Source organism: Ovis canadensis, chromosome 10 (genome assembly GCF_042477335.2).
Source record: "Ovis canadensis isolate MfBH-ARS-UI-01 breed Bighorn chromosome 10, ARS-UI_OviCan_v2, whole genome shotgun sequence".
In the NCBI taxonomy this organism is placed as follows: Eukaryota; Metazoa; Chordata; class Mammalia; order Artiodactyla; family Bovidae; genus Ovis; species Ovis canadensis.
Genome location: NC_091254.1, coordinates 61773481 through 61791265, shown reverse-complemented (window position 1 = coordinate 61791265; position 17785 = coordinate 61773481).

The window sequence follows — 17785 nt, the reverse complement described above, 5'->3', positions numbered from 1 at the left end:
AATAATGATAAGAAAATCTGATTACTTTTTTGACAGAATTCTGAGAGATTAAGTCAATGAAATTGCTATGTTATACTTTGATTTTGGTTTTACGGATCATGAAATTATATTTGCAAATTTTATGCAAATTTACTAAGAGATTAATGTTGCCATGTTCTATAGATGTATGACAAAGAAAATCCTGTTAATGCCATCGGTTACAAAAATGTATAAAGAGATTCCAAGGTCATGAATTCTATGTTTAGAAGAGCTGAATAGTTTTATTCTCTTTTTATAACCATATTTCTCACCTCTTTTTGGATGCACATATGCTGTAAATACTTGTGGTTGGTCACAGGAATGGGCCATAGAAGGCAGCACAGCTACTGACAAAGGTTTATATGGTATTTTCATTATATCATTCATTTTTTCAATGAGTAAGTTTTTGAGCACTTACGGTACAGCCCAGACGCTGAAGTACATGGGCTAGATTAGTGAACAAAACAGATGAAATCCATTTTCTAGTAGAGTTTTATTATGGTGGGTAGAGGCAAAAAACAAGATAAATATGAAAATGATGTAGTGTGTTAGAAGGTGATCTGTGCTACGGAAAAAAGATAAGTGTATTGGCTATGTAGGGTAGGATTGCAATTTTAAGTAGATTAGTCAAGGTAAGCCCAATTGTGAAGAGGATCTTTGAATGAGGAGTTGATGCCATGAGTGAATTAGGCATATGAAGAAGAAGTGTTCCAGGTTAGGGGAACAGACAACACAAAGGTCCTAAGAACAGAATGTGAATCTGGGGAACTCAGTAGTAGATGAGGCCAGAGTTAACAAGCAACCCTATCATGTTGCTTTTTTGGCCACTGTTAGCATTTTAGCTTTTATTCTAAGTGATGGGCAGACATTAGATAAATTTAAACAAGGAGTGAAATGATCTGACTTACTATTTGAATACATCATTCTGGCAACTGCTGGAAATAGATCCTAAATGGACAAAAATACAAGCACCATGACCTCTAGGAGGAGGCTTTTATTACTCTATGGGGTTAACTTTCTAGAATAAAATTATTTTCGGAATTGCAGCTTTGAATTTTATAGCCTAAATTCCATGAATACAAATATTTTTAGCTCAATATATATTTTAAGGGAGATGATTTCCAAGAGTCATCTATTGAGACAATATTTGATCGTTAAATTTTCAAGATCATAAATCAAATACATAATTTAATTAATGTAATGATTTATGTGTGCAATATTTTATAGCTTTCTATATGCCTTTACAAGGCAAGAACTTATTTAAACCATGTAAAGACCCAGTGAAGTTGGAGAGATGATTATCATCATCTCACTTCAGGTAAAAATAATTTATCTTTCAGACTAGTTAGTGGCAGAGCCAGGATAGGGATCCAAGTGTTCTCACTTCAAACCCAAAGTTCTTTCCACTCTATCACTTTTGTTCAGACTAGCCTTTCAAATTTGTTGTACTAGGACATGACCTACATTAAAATTATTGTTAATGACTTACAAATGAAGGAAATTTTCAGAAGGTATTATATTAGAGGGGAAGAAGTAGTGTACCGGCAATTAATGAGAAAGAAATAATAAAAATCAATATGGATAACTTTGATACTTTATTTCCTGACCTTTTACCTTCACCCAGAAGTCATTTACTCAAATACTACTAGAAATTGGAGCTCACTCAAGGTCAAAAGTGATGGTGGTATGGCTACTAGCCAAAGCTAACTTTATGTCAAAATTATCTTTAAAAGAGGCTACACTGAAGATGTCTTCAGGGTCAAATATAAAGGTATTACAAAAACCTTGGGTCAAACACACTTCTTAAAAAATTAAATGATGTGAGGTTGTCAAAAATTAGTAAGATCTGTGGAACTCCATTTAACATGCTAAAACTGTCATAGATCATGATGCTTGCCAGTTTTTTTAGGCTTTAAAACTCTTTTTCTAAATCAAGTTGAAAAATTGTCCAATTGTTACTTTAACTTTTATTACCAGCATCCGTCATTTCCCTACCCTATTTGCATCTCAACACTTCCTTGCAACCCTTCCTATACTTGCTGAACACAAGATATTTCCTGATATATGATTTCAAGCTCCTTAACAAGTTTGGCCTTAATTAAGAGTTTGAACTTTGCTCTCTATCTCTTTGATTCCACAACCATCAGGCAACACTGACCAGTCTTAGAAGTCCCACTTTCCAAGTTGACCAGTAGGCCCACTTGGTTGGGTCCCTTTGTGAGCACAGCAAATTCATTGTTTCTCCATGTTTCCTCTACTTGGGAGGGAAGAGCAGTGTGAGGAACAAAGTTAGGACAGGTGGGATGCTAAAAGAGCAGAATCTCTCTATAAATCAAGTAGACCAATAAATCTATATTGAGTGTAAAATTATTTTTATTGAACTCCTTCAATCTATCAGGCATTGAGTTGCATGCTTTTACATTTATTATTTTGTTTATTTTCTTTCAATCTTATGAGGGGAATGTAAAATATATTTCTATTTTATCCATATAGAGATTGAGACTCAAAGAATGTAAGTAACTCTTAAGATTTTTCTCTAAGAAAAATTTTTCTTAGAGATTGTTTGACACCAAAACAAAACTTGAGATTGTTTGATGCCAAATCTGATAGAACAGCTCTTTTTGGTCATACTGATTCAAAGTTAATCTCATCCCAGATCTTATACATAATCCTCTGAGCCCCACTGCTATTATATCTTTCACCATGAAAAGAGAAGTGGATGCTTTTGGGTACCTGGAGATGCCATGTTCACATATATCGTGGCTATAGATTAAATTCAGTTACTCTGTGGGCAAATATCTATTGGATTGAAGACAGCTCAGTCAATATAAATTGTGGTAAAAACTGAAGTTAATTAGCTGAAAGTGAAAAGTGAAGTCCCTCAGTTGTGTCTGACTCTTCACGACCCCATGGACTGTAGCCCATCAGGCTCCTCTGTCCATGGGATTTTCCAGGCAAGAGTGCTGGAGTGGATTGCCATTTCCTTCTCCAGGGGATTTTCCTGACCCAGGAATTGAACCCGGGTCTCCTGCATTGCAGGCAGATGCTTTACCGTCTGAGCCACTAGGGAAGCTGAGATAGATATATATCCCAGGGCTAAATATTATTCAATGACACCTACTTTATACAAGGGTTCTTTGTACAAAATCCAAGACTGCACTTATCAAGAGTGATGGCATAGTTAAAAGTCAGAATCCAAGTTCAGAAACTCCTTATTTTCAGTTTATAGTTTGGTTAAATATAGTTACTAAAATGCAATATTATTACATAGAAACAAAGTTGCTAGAGAAGGTAAGAAGATGATGATATTCATCCAAGTAAAATATTGATGACTTCTAAAAGGAATGCTGACAGACTATAGGTAAAATCTGATTAGAAAATTAATGTCAGATATATTAGTCAGAGATGATCTCTCCATATTGATTTAAATTACATGACTCAAAAGAAGGGCCCCTCCTAAGTCTTGATGTTCTTTCAGCCATACTGACCTAGATTCAGAGCAACATCTGACATTCAGCTTCATCTTCATCCTCACTGATCTCGAGAACTTGTCTTTCCTTCCCTAAAGTCCAAAAGTTTGTTCCTTCAAGATCTTTATACTTTCTCCAAATTAAAAAGAAAAAGACTAAATTTCCCCCACACTGATTAAAATCATATACCCTAAAAGGTGTCATTTACATTATTTTGGAAATAAACTATCACTTAAAAAAAAATTGGCTACACTGCACTGGGTCTTCATTGCTGTGTTTGAGCTTTTTCTAGTTGTAGTATGTGGGCTTAATTGCCCCCCACCCCACCCCCATCACCTCCCTAGACATGTGGGATCAATCTTAGTTCCCCAACCAGGGATCAAACCTGTGTCCCCTGCGTTGGAAGGCAGATTCTTACCCACTGGACCACCATGGAAGTCCTACACTATCACTTCTTGACATCAGTCACTGAGATGTATCTAACTGTCAGTAAGACTCTACCTTGTAATTTACACAAAGTGAATTTACAAGGAATATTATAACATAAAACATTCCCAGTTTTGTTTTCCCCTCTTTTTTTCTTAATATTTGAGGTCAATTTTATTATGAAAAGAAATTACACTTGGCCACAAATTGTTGGCTGGTAACCTTTCTTAGGTTTGCATGTTAAAATTTGAAAGTATAATGAGAAAAAAATTGAGATGGGACCAAAAGATCTTAAGCCTCTTTCCCTTGTCTCCCTCTCCTCTGTTCTTTTTCTTCCCCTTCATCTCTCTCTCACTTGTTCTTCTATTTATTAATCTTCTACATGAAAAAGACAATAACCTGAATAAATAGGGCATGATAAACAGGTATGGGCCCTTAAGACCACAGTGAAAAAAGACATCAACACTGATAAATACATATGTGGTGATACACGTGGGTACTCAGCAATACTCTGAAACAACTACATGTCTATTTCATGAGAGATATGCACTACTCATGATTCTAAGTAAAGATATTTTTAAACTAAATACAAATCGGTGTTTATTATTGTTCTTTCTATTCATTTCCTTTGCATAAAAAGTAAATCCTGTGATATACAATTATTCTTAAAATATTCTGAGAATCAATTTCTATGTATGCGAAATGTTGGCATTGGACTTTTTTTTATCTTTATCTAAAGCTTTTTTTAAACTTTAACTTTTTTTTAAAAACTTTATCTAAAGGTTTTTTCAAGGACTGACTATAGCACAGGGAGCTATACTTAATATTTTATAACTATAAGGGAAAAGAATCTGAAAAATAGTATATAGAATATATATATATATGTATCTAAAATACTGTGACAATGGAAAATCTCATGAATCATCAGGTTTGGTGTCTATACATGCTGCTGGTTTTTTTTTTTTTTTTCATTATGAATCCCTGTTTCAACACTCATAAAAATTACCTTTACCCTTACATTTTAGGATTTTTGGTTTTTGTCCCATTCTTGTTTCCTTGGGATTGACAAGGCAAGGAAACTCAGTTTTAGGTCTTCCAAATTTCAGAAAGTGAAAGTGAAAGTGAAGTCGCTCAGTCGTGTCCGACTCTTTGTGACCCCGTGGACTGTAGCCTACCAGGCTTCTCCGTCCATGGAATTCTCCAGGCAAGAATACTGGAGTGGGTTGCCATTTCCTTCTCCAGGGGATCTTCCAGGGATCGAACCCGGGCCTCCCGCTTTGGAGGCGGACACTTTACCTCTGAGCCACCAGGGAAGCCCTAAATTTCAGAGAAGATACACAAAGTATCAATAATGGTACTGATTGATTAAATAAAGAGCTTGAACTCTACTGTTAGAGAACCATGTCACATTTCCTTTTATGAAGATAATTCACGGAGGGGGGTGAATTCAGCTAAAAGATAGGGCCATTTGATCTGAACCAGTGTCCAGGTTGGTTTAGGGCCATCTTGCAATCATCTAGTGGAAAAACTGAACAAAGGAACAAGCTTACAACTGAAGAGGAGAAGGATGCTTCAAAGAGATAGGCAGAGTTTTTTAGTTTTCTTCTATTCATAATATGTTTAAATAGTGTCTTTTAAGCAAATAGCATATAGTGTGGATGATAAAACCTAACCTTGCCTATTTCAACAATGATTCAAAATACTTTTGAAAGATTTCAGATTAAGCAAAACACAAAAGGCAGTTTGTTAAACATTTTCTCTTGACTGTTAAACACGTGTATCTACAAAATTATATTTATTTTTTGATCATTTAGGCTAATATTTGTAAAAATTCACTTTAGCAGGATCCCTTTAAAATCTAAGAAGTCCTGTGAGTTCATTTTCCCAATACAAATAAAATATTTTCTCTTTCAAACTAGAACACAATATTTTCCCAATAAATTAATTCTACCTTTAGAAGGTTCCTCTGAAAATGAACTATGGTTTTAATAAGGATCTTGAAATTCACTGACATGTGAATGTTCCCATATTAGAGTACAGCTTACATTCATTAGGTGTAATTTCCTGTTTAATTTTAGGTTAATGAAATAAATACTTTAATATAGCTCTCTCTATTTTTTTTCTAATCCTCATAGTTTATGAATGAATAGGGCAGCAATCCAAATTCTAGGCCTCTTACACAGGATCAGAAGATTGGACTTACTTAGTGGACTATTCATCCCACTTGGAGGACAAAGGAAGTTGTCTGAAATCTTTTGGTAATAACAGAAACGTGATGAAGAAGTCTCATAAGACAAAGCAAGGTTTTCTCTGTTGAAGCGACTTTTCACTGTGAAACCCAGGAGGAGGCTGCCGAACGTGCAGTGATCTCTTTTGAGGACTTAAGAATGAGTGGCTTCAATAAGCTATGAGGACAAAGTGAAACGACACCTTTATAGATTCCAATGGCTCAGAAGACTCCACTTTGACATTTCATTTTACCTTGGCCAACAACTGCAATGAAAAATAGCCCAGACACATGATAGGATATGCCCTTATGCATGATATTTTGTATCAGATATATCAGTCACATTGCAAAGGACTTAGATCAACTTAAAAAAATAAAACCCAATAGAATGATTACAGCCGCTGCCTAGAATGACAAGTATTATCAACAAAAATTAATCAGGCGCATCTTTTAGTGAACTCAATTAATAATGTGCAACAACAGGGTCTCTTTTCTTAAGATGAAAATTAATTAGTGGAGGGAAGGTCACTTGGAGATGCTGACATCACTCATCAGAATGCTCTGGCAGCTCTAATTATTTGTCTTCCAGGCTTGGGTGATCAGAAATTATTGCAATACCTGAGCAACATTTTGAAAAAGCTTTGTGCATGGCTCTTTTAATTAGACCTGGTATTTGATTAATGCAGTGGAAGCATTTAGATCAGCCTCTTATCATTGAGTGACTTAGAAGTTTTAGGAAATTATACTGTGTGAGACAGGGTCACTGAAGAGGTTTGGAATCTATATATTTTTATTAATAAAGAGTTATAATGTTAAATTAGATTTATCTTTCTCTTATAAGCACTCCGTTTATTGCCAAGCCAGATAATGTACGGTATAGAATTTTATGTATTCATATTTCAAGCATTTTTTTTTCTTTTTTGCCTCTCAATGAAAATAACCATGCATGGAGTTTTAGAATTGAACAATTTAATCTGAAAATCTTTCAGGACTTCATGTAGGACAAAATCTCAAAGGATGAATATAATTGTATGTCAAAATTCAACATTAAGAAAATTCAATTAGGGTCTTGTGTACAGACGTTGCAGGCTCATAACATAAATATAGAGACAAACTATCCTAGACAAATATGGAAAAATATCACAATATTATAAATATTGATATAACTATTTATTTCATGAGTTGAATAATTTCATTTTTAAATTTTGGAGGATTAAAAAATATGTGATTAAACTTGTCTACATTAACTATGTAATTGTTTATATATTTGAGCAGTTTTCATGGTATTCACACCAATGGTACTTTAAGCTGATGTTCACATTAAATGTCAGCTATGGTTTGGCTATAGGTTTCTTCAAAGACCGCAGGATGAAGTGGAATTAGGATAAATTTTATAATAACATTTTAATCTGCAGGGCAACATATTCAAACCTTTCAATTTTGCTGCTCACTTACTGACCTAACAGTAACTAAGTAAGTGTTAGTAAAGAAAGCTGAGCACCGACGAATTGATGCTTTTGAACTGTGGTGTTGGAGAACACTCTTGAGAGTCCCTTGGACAGCAAGGAGATTCAACCAGTCTATCCTGAAGGAAATCAGTCCTGAATATTCATTGGAAGGTCTGATGCTGAAGCTGAAGCTCCAATACTTTGGCCACCTGATGCGAAGAACTGACTCATTTGAAAAGATCCTGATGCTGGGAACGATTGAAGGTGGGAGGTGAAGGGGATGACAGAGGATTAGATGGTTGGATGGCATCACCAACTCAAAGGACATGAGTTTGAGTAAACTCTGGGGGTTGGTGATGGACAGGGAGGCCTGGCATGCTGCAGTCCATGGGGTTGCAAAGAGGCAGACATGACTGAGGGATTGAACTGAACTGAACTGAAGTGTTAGTCGTTCAGTTGTGCCTGACTCTTTGCGACCCCATGGTATGGATATATAAACACACACACATCTTCTTTCAAGAATATAAGTTTTTTTGGGTACTACTGTTGATCCAATTAGAGATGTAGCGTAGGGTAGTAAAAGGCACTTGGCTTTAGATAAAAAGAAATCTGGGGTGAAATCTTGATTCCATTGTTTAACATTTGTGTGAATATGAGAAAGATGTTCAGTCTCTCTGGATGTCAATGTCTTCACCTGTAAGTGGAGAAAGTAGCCTTAATCTTATAAGCAGTAAGGAAAATTAAATGAGATGATATATCTGGAATGTTTACTGTGTGTGTGCCCAGTCACTCAGTCATGTCTGATACTTTGTAACCCCATGGGTTATAGCCCTCCAGGCTCCTCTGTCCATGGGATTTTTCTGGACAAGAATACTGGAGTGGGTTGCCATTTCCTCTACCAGGGGATCTTCCCAATGCTCACTATAGTGATCAAAATCTTGCAGGAGTTCAGTACATGTTAATTTCATTCACAATGTTGAACACTGAGGTTTTGATGATCTTTAGTTATTTGTAAAAGGATCTAAGTGGTTTGCATGATTTTCAGTTTAATAGATCAACCTTGAAACTAGATGGACTCTATTTTAAGATAATAAATATACCCTTAAAATCAGCAACTTGAGGATATTTATATACCTTAAATGTATCGCTTATAGAGTCTAATTAATGATCTATATTAGAATTGTCTGGGATGTAGCCATGATTCAGATATTAATGAAAAATAAGGTAACTTGTCCTATACTCACTGGTAAAACATTTGGATACTTATTTCTGCTGATGAATTATGCATGCAAAGTCCGAATGAGGCACACTGATTTATTTTCCCTCTTTTATGCCTTGATTTTCAGGCTGTGTGCAAAGCAGTGTATATTTTTTCTGTCCTGCACTCCCACTGACTATATTATGCTCCTGGGGCTCTTCAAGTGGAGGAGACACGCAGCTCTGCTCACGGATGGCAGGTTGGCCTATAAAGCCAAGGTAGCAAACGGGCATTTGGGAGAAAAGATTTTAAAATTAGTGTCAGATGTGGAATTGTTAGGGCAAAGTACAACATCTCTGCTCAGATGTCAATTCCATTCACACTTCTATACCTCTCAAAACCCTGCTATTTAAAAATCTACGAACACACATCTTAAAAACTTCAAATTAAGACCGCTAAGTAGACCTGTAAAGTAATGACCCTGGATAACTTAAAAAAATATCTAACAAATATTTATACAATAGTAACTATGTGCCAGGCATTATTCTAGGTTGATTAATGATAAAGAAAACCCCAAATTAGGAACAGTATGCTGTTTCCAAAAGACAACAATGAAATATATGAGAAAAAATGCCTGAAAAACATGTGCTTGACTGCCTTACATACCAATTGGTATTATACAGTGTCACCTGCTCCCAGAGATGAGAAATGTCAAATCATTAGCTGCCATCCAGAGGAGGGTTTTCTGTTGCTACCCCCAATTCAGATTTTCTGGTTAAAGGATCCGTTTCCTTGGAAGAGGGTTTTGTGTTATTGGCTGACTCCAATCCCTGCTGATGCTCTTGTGTCCATTCGTAGAGTCTCCAGATATGCGGGGGCTTCCCAGGTGGCGCTAGTGGTAAAGAACACACCTGCCAATGCAGGAGACATAAGAGACACGGGTTCGATCCCTGGGTTGGGAAGATCCCCTGGAGGAGGTCATGGCAACCCACCTCAGGGTTCTTGCCTGGAGAATCCCATGGAGAGAGGAGCCTGGTGGACGATAATCCCTAGGCTCTCAAAAGAGTCAGACAAGACTGAAGAGACTTAGTACACATGGATGCACTCAAGCAGATATCTGGGGGCTCTTCACAGCATCTTTCCTCTTCTGCTCCAACTCACTTCCAGGTCTGAGATGGGCTGTGCTGTACTCCACTGTGCCCGCAGCACAAGGTGGAGAAGCCAGGGCCACAGGACTTGGAGTCTGGAGACATGGCTTAATGTTCCACTCCTGTCACTAACCCACATCTTTAAGCTCTTTCAGGTCACATCTAGCTCTGTAATCCTAGGGTAGGTGTCTGTTAGATTAGGAGCTTATCAACATCAGCAACTATATCCAATTCATATTTGTATCTCTAGGGATAAAGGAAGAAAGGGTGGGAGATAAAATTTCCACACAAGGCAAATCTTCCTTCTACCTTTCCTCGTCCTGCTTACTTGATGTAGCTTCAACTTCCTACTCAAAGGGCAAATAATTCCCTGCTTTATGATAACTAATTGATTTTATTGCTAGAGAAATTAATAGAAAGAGATGGTACCATGAGCAATGTCCCATTTCGAAGCACATTGAAACTTCTTTTCAACATTCTTTTAAGTAATTTTCCAAAAATGCAACCTCTAGTTCTTTAGCCAGCATTTCAGTCTTCTTATCGTAGAAATCATGACAGATCCTTGCTAATTTTATGAAATTTGATTAGCACCTAACAGGAGGAAATGGCAACCCACTCCAGTATTCTGGCCTGGAAAATCTCATGGGCAGAGAAGCCTGGTGGGCTACAGTCCATGGGCTGTAAAGAGTCAGACACTACTGAACGACTAACACTTTCTTCTTTCTAACAGTATGAATTGGAGGTTCTTACTAAGCATTGTCAAAGGTAGAAAAGTTGAAAAGGTATTGCATGCAAAAGAAGCAAAATATCTTTGAAAAGTTAATAAACTTTTCTTATAAGACCCTAAAGTGAGAATTTTCAGAGTACTATTTTAGGGACATCCATGTTGATTGGTTTTTGAATGCCGCAAACTCTGGCTGGCTATGGGAACTTAAACAAGCTGCTTCATCCCCAAGCCTCAGGTACTGTGTTTATAAACTGAGCATATGCAGAGAAGAGTTACCTGGGCTCTGCAACTTTTTTCTGTCAAGATGCTAAAAATGGTTTCAAGTAAACTAGAAGGTTTCAAAAATCACAAGTCTTCTCCTAAGAGAAAGACTCTAACATCCAAACTGCAAAGTGAACTTGTATTTTCTACAACTATTTGTCTACTGTAGGTAAATTGTAAGATCATCCAAAATTCATTGATGACTTAAAAACATCCTACTTGATTTACAGGTGAGTCATCCTGTCCTCCATTTCCTCTAATTGTGTTGTTGACAATTAGAAAAAATTCCCCTAGGATTATTTATCAAACAGACCTACATTTATTCACCTAACTTGCCTGCAAGTTTTAAATATTTAAAGCTGGGTAGACTTGAGGTGTTTTCAGATTTGAAGTAAAATATGGTACTTTTGAAAAGCTTCTATCATCAATTGTCTTCTGGAACTTGTTTTAATTTATAGCATTTGAAGCAAATTATAATAAACAAGCCCTTTTCTTCTTAGTATCATACATCTTATTGCCTCCATGATCTGATGAGTAACTGATTAAATTAGCTCAACCTTTCTCTGCATTGAGACATGGGGAATTATTGACAATAGTATATATCATTTCTTAACAAATTCCTCTGTGATTTTTCTCAAGCCTGTTCATCTGATTCTATTCAATCAATAGAAAATGTTTGTAAGAAAAATACTACTAGTAAATTCTTATACTTTCTCTGGACACATAGTTTAACTTGTCAGAAGTCTTTCCATGTGTATACAATAAGACCTTTCTGTTTGACAAATATAAGGATGCCCAAGTTGTTTTGTCAAATGCATCACCTCAAGTTATATAGCTAACAGTATGCATTTGATCACCTTGCTAACTGTTTTAAATCGAGAAACAAAGGGAACTACACATGTATATTAAAACTGATTAGCATTACACCCTAAAGCAATTAAATAAATATTAGAAGAAACTCCCACAACCCTTTGTTTTGCTATAAGGGGCTCAGCTGTGCTCCTTCTAACCCTAACTACATCACTTCAAATTACCAGTAAATTAACAGAGGAACACTTTCAACCTCAGAGCAGATTTGATCCAAATAGTCTTTAAATGCCATTTCTGTTCCTATTAACCTAAAGATCGGCATAACAGATATTTTCTCGAGGCTGCCCAGCAGTCTAGGGCATTAACGGTGAAGTTGTGACAGCACTTTTCATGATGATTTATGATTCCATGTTTAACTTGATTACGCCAATGCTGACTCTGAATACTATTTCAATTAGTGCACAGAAGGTCACATCACAAATATTCCTCTATAATCTATTCCTATTAACACTAATACACAGAGTAACCAAATCTTTTCACCCTTGTTGATTCACATCATCCATAGCCCTAACTGCAGGCTTGTTTACCAGTTTACTGCCTTGGACACTTCCGAAATAGTAATTTTCACTCCTTTGAGTATCATTAATAGCTGTGCTATGACATGGGGAATAAAGCATCTCTCTGCTGGCATTTGTGCATTAATAATTATCAAAGTCTCAGATTTATTAAACAGGAGGTCTGCTTTCTAAACTGCCTGTCTAAAGCATTATTTCATGACCAATTACTAAATAAATATACAAAAGATTTTTTAGGGAAATGAACCTGACTTTCTCCTAAAATCAATTTGAGCAACAACTTTCTCTCATTATTGCTCTCTTAACGACTTCAGGGAGTTGCTCCCAGATAGATGTAACCAATCATAATCCAGTTTGCTTTTTTTGACTAATTTCTATGTCTAATCATTGGGGAAAACAGAGAATATTGGGTCATCAGGTCTTTCTTTTCTACCTGAAAACTGCCTATTAAACAGTCCCTGTGGGACAAAATTTAGACTACAAAGGGGAGTGGAGTTTTACGGAAAAAAAGTTTTCAATTTGTCCAAAGGTTAAAGTGAAACCAACTGCTGGAGACAAAATCCACACATCATTTAAACAATTAGTGAGGAATGTTCAAAGACTTTATGTTCAAAGTGCACACAATTTGTATGTTAAGTCATATGTGGAGGGAATCTAGACTTAAAGTTAATTAACAATAAACCAAGAGGGCTTCATCGCAGACGTTTAACTGCACCAAGAGGCCGGCGTCCAGCCGAGAGCGTGGCGGGAAGTGGGACGGGGGGTGGCATGTCACCATGCTCAGTGGGTCCCCAATAAATGCCTTATTAACAACGATGATGTCAGCCTTGCAAAATATTAAAGGGCCTTGTCCCTGTGGCTTGCTTTTTCTTGTTTAAGTGACCTGAAAAACACTTTTAATAACAAGGTATTTATGGAAGGAAAAAAAAAATCAATAGTATTATTTCACAACCCACTATTGCCAATTCATTGGCAATCTTGCTTTCAAGGATTCGCCAGCAATCAAAAATCATATTGACATTCCTCTCATAACTAATTTTACTGATTTTTCATGATATACTCAATAAAAGCTTAGTGTCTATGAGAGCCAAAAAAAAAAAAAGCTTTCCTTTTTTGTTGGGCGAGACTGGATTTGAATGATTATGGCACTTTTTAAAAGCCAAACTACTGGACAGAATTTACAAAAATAAGATTGACATAAACTTTTTGTTTTTACAAACATTTTCTTTCAAAAGTTGAAGTATAGTTGACTTACAGTGTGTTTGTTTCTGGTGTACAGCAAAGTGATTTAGGTTTTTATACATATATTCTTTTTGCATTATTGTCTGTTATAGGATAGTGAACATAGTTTCTTGTGCTATAGAGTAGGTCTTTGTTGTTTATATATTTGATGTACAGTAGTTTGTATATTGGGGAAGGAAATGGCAACCCACTCCAGTATTCTTGCCTGGAGAATCCCAAGGACTGAGGAGCCTGGTGGGCTGCTGTCTGTGGGGTCGCACAGAGTTAGCAGCAGCAGCAGCAGTTTGTATATGCTAATCCCAAATTCCTAATTCATTCCTCCCCCACCTCCTCTTTCCCCTTTAGTAACTCTAAGTTTGTTTTTTATGTGTGTGTCTGTTTCTGTTTTGTCATTCATTTGTATGATAATTTTGATTCCACATATAAATGATTTCATATAATATTTGTCTTTCTCTGTCTGACTTATTTCCCTTAGTATGATGATCTCTAGTTCCATCCTAGAGATGGCCTTATTTCTTTTCAGAGATTTTATACAGTTGCTCTACTTCAGCCAGAGGCAGACAGCTAGCCAATACTGATTATGTACTGATTCATCTGCTTGTCTCCATGCACCCACACATTTGCTTCCCTTCATGGTTCTTTTCCTATCATCCACCCTTTTCCCTACACTGGATTTTTAGGTCATCTTTCAGGCCCAGGTCTCATGATCCAAAGGAATTCATCATCCCTACTAATCCTTGCTAGACTAATAACTGACAAATAAGACAGTACCCCACACTGAATCAATATGTACCCCCATCCATAGATGTATTAATAAAAAAGGGAATCTTAGAGAATCATAAAAAAAAAAAAACTACACTAGTAAAATGATGTAGGTTGGGATAATGATTTGTGGATGAGAGTGCTTTTAAATAATTCCTTTAACCCAATAGAGAAGTTCTCTGATACATCTGTAAAACTTTCACTGGTCCTTGGCATGCTATTGACACAGAAATCACAGGCCTAGGAGGGTGTACTCTTGTCTCTGAGATGTGCCTGTCTAGTCTTTCACATAGAGGATCCCGACAGCCAAAAGGAAAACTGACTCGAAGCTCATGAATATCCAACTGTCTATTATTTTCCTGTTACAAAGTTAACTCCAAAAATCTGAGAAACTGGGAAGAAATCACCCCTTACAACAAAGTACGTAAAAGTGCTGTGTGTGGTGCCTGGCACATAATAACTGCTCAAGGAAAATTAGTTTTCTTCCTCCCATTCTCCATATGGGTTCTCATTCTCCCTCAGTCTCTCCCACTTCCGTGCACTCAACTTTCAAAGATGAATTATCCCAAAGATGAAAGTCAGTTATTCTGGAGGCTTGCATTCTATGCATTTTATAATCTCCCATCCCCCACACCCTTCCCCATGGTTCATGTCAACACAGCTGGAACAAAGGGTAAGTTGCAAAGACTTTTAAATAAAGGATTCACTTTCTATTCCAGTACTGGAAAGCTGATTGAAAACTTATTTAGGAGTAGAGTTAAAAATCCAGAAGGCAGAGGGGAGAAGAATTTCGTGCCAGGGTAGCAAATAGGAAAGAAAATCATCTGATTTCTCTTCGTTGCCTGAAGATGCACTCATGGGGGCTTAAGTATGGACTGGTAAAGATGAATGAACCTCCTTATTGTTGCATTAATAGGATAGTTAGAGTTAAGGATCAGTGAACATTTATTCTTATAATAAAAGCTTTCTTTAGTTTTCCATATAAATGTACTTCTTTGTATAATAGTATCTGTGTAGTAATCATAAGTGATGCTTAGCCTACACGTCTGAGTGATTAGGGAATAGTTATAAATTTTTATATGCATATATCCATATCTCCACGTGGAGAGAGCCTGCCTTCCTTTTACAGGTGGTTCATAAAAAGATTGTAATAGGAAAGATCCACTTCAAATGAAAGGTTGAGCTGTTACGTCTAGATGGAGAGCGATCACAGAGATTAGCCCCTTGCCCTGAGTAATTTATAAAAAGCAAATGAGGGACTGGTGGCCGCAAAAATAAATATAATTAACCCACTTAGAAAAACCTTCACCCTTGTTACAGACGGTTTCTGCGCCATCAGACCGACTAGAGTCACACACAAATAAATTAAGAGAAAGATTCCAAGATTTTAAAGTTTCTTTCTAATTTCTTCATAAATAATTGGGCTGTAGAAGAATAGCCCATTTTTCAAACTCTGAATAAGCACCTCATGTATATGAGCCAGTTCATAATTTTTGCACAGATGTCACACTCCACAGGATATAAAAACAAACTAAAGATAGCCAGCCATATAACGTGTAGATATATCATCGTTACAGATGCTCGGTAGGGCTTGTGCATTTTTTTTCTCCCAAACAAATCTCAAATCTACATATTTTGAAGATATAAATTTCTCATTTGTTATTCTTGGACATGTTCTTTCTTTTTTTTTAAGGGAATTTTTTAAAAGTTCCAGACCCACAAAGCTGGCATGAAACTGTCAGGGCTGGAGAAAGAAGCCCCCATTTCTACACAAAGAAGATGCAACAAAGACAGTGTGTTTTTCTGACACTGCCTATGAGAGCCTGCTTAGTGAGAGTGAACAGCGTCCTCCTCAATGAATTCAGGCTTTTGGCTCAGCCATTTGGGGTCCTGTCTGCTGACAAAGAGCCTGCAAATGTTATTGGCACGTGTAATTTACTGTAAATCTTCCTTTCAGGCCTGAAACACACAACTGTGCTTTACTGAGAACTGAGGGGAAGAGGGGGAAATCTTTCCTAGATGTTTTTTTTTTTCCTGTTTGTGTGCACGACCGATTCATTTGAGCAGAACCACTCTGTCGGTGGACTGATGAAATCATGTGACTGCCACTCCACCGTGTTTCTATAATTCCCCTAAACTGAGGGTTAAATGAGATTAGGTGCTCATCTGAGGAGTTGGGGTCAGCTGCTTTGTAAAAGGGAGAATGTCAAATATTGATCACAATCCTTCCCTCAGGAAATGCCCGAAGAGGAGATGCCCAGGTGGCGTTTTGTTTACAGAATATTGTTCTTAGGAGGGGGTGGGATTCAACAGCCTGAGTTTGAATCTTGACTCTTCTATTTCTTAGTGTGACATTAATTGAATTATTTAACTTACAAAGCCTCAGTTTTCACACCTGTAAAATTGGAACCTAAGAGTATGTAGCTTTAAATTACTGTGAGAATTAAATAAACTATTGCATCTAAAGTGCTGGCACACAGATCTTAACCCTATGTTTTCATTGTTGCCATTCTACATATTACCTGGAAGGAATCACTATGGACAATTCGGGTACCTTCTTTTGTAGATTGATGGCTGAAATGTTTTCAACATGTGTCTGTTTGAGGGGCTTATCTCTGATTTCTATCTCCAATCTCTTTTGGTAAAGGTAGTAGCATAAGGAAGAATAGGGTATATTTATGCAGTAGCAGGGGCTTCCCAGGTGGTGCTATTGGTAAAGAACTTACCTGCCAATGCAGGAGACATAAAAGATGTGGGTTTGATCCCTGGGTTGGGAAGATTCTTTGGAGGAGGGCATGGCAACCCACTCCAGTATTCTTACCTGGAGAATCCCATGGACAGAGGAGCCTGGCAGGCTATAGTCTATAGGGTCGCAAAGAGTTGGACACAATTGAAGTGACTTAGCATGTATGCATGCAGTAACAAAGCTTTGTAAACAATTTTTCTCCCCACCTTTTGCTATCCTAACTTTTGCTTTGTCCTCTCCTCTTTCTTTGGGTAAGACCATCAAGTGCCTACACCTGCAATATAAATTTACGTCAAAACCCCATTATGGAGAAAGCCTTGAAATGATACTGAAAATGACAAATACCCTATGTGGGTAGGGGGCACAGGAGTGCCATCTGAGGCAGATAAGGAAGATTGAAACTATTCTGGAGACTGGCAAAAGTAAAGGCTCTTTCCTGTAAAAGTGGAATGGCAAGAACTATGGATTCAGGCAACACTTGAGCTGGAAGTGGTGGTGAGAAGGTCTGAACCTGCATTTCAGGTAACCCTGTGCACTCTGGCAGTATGACCTTACACAGGTCATAAATTTATCCCTTGTGATATTTAATTTTCTCATGCATATAAACATACCTGCCTCACAAGTGTGTTGTTAGAATCTAGGAAATGATTTTATTTCAGATGAAAACTTTTGGCGATTATGAATATTACTGCATGACAGGTATTCATAACAATTTATTTGATAACTA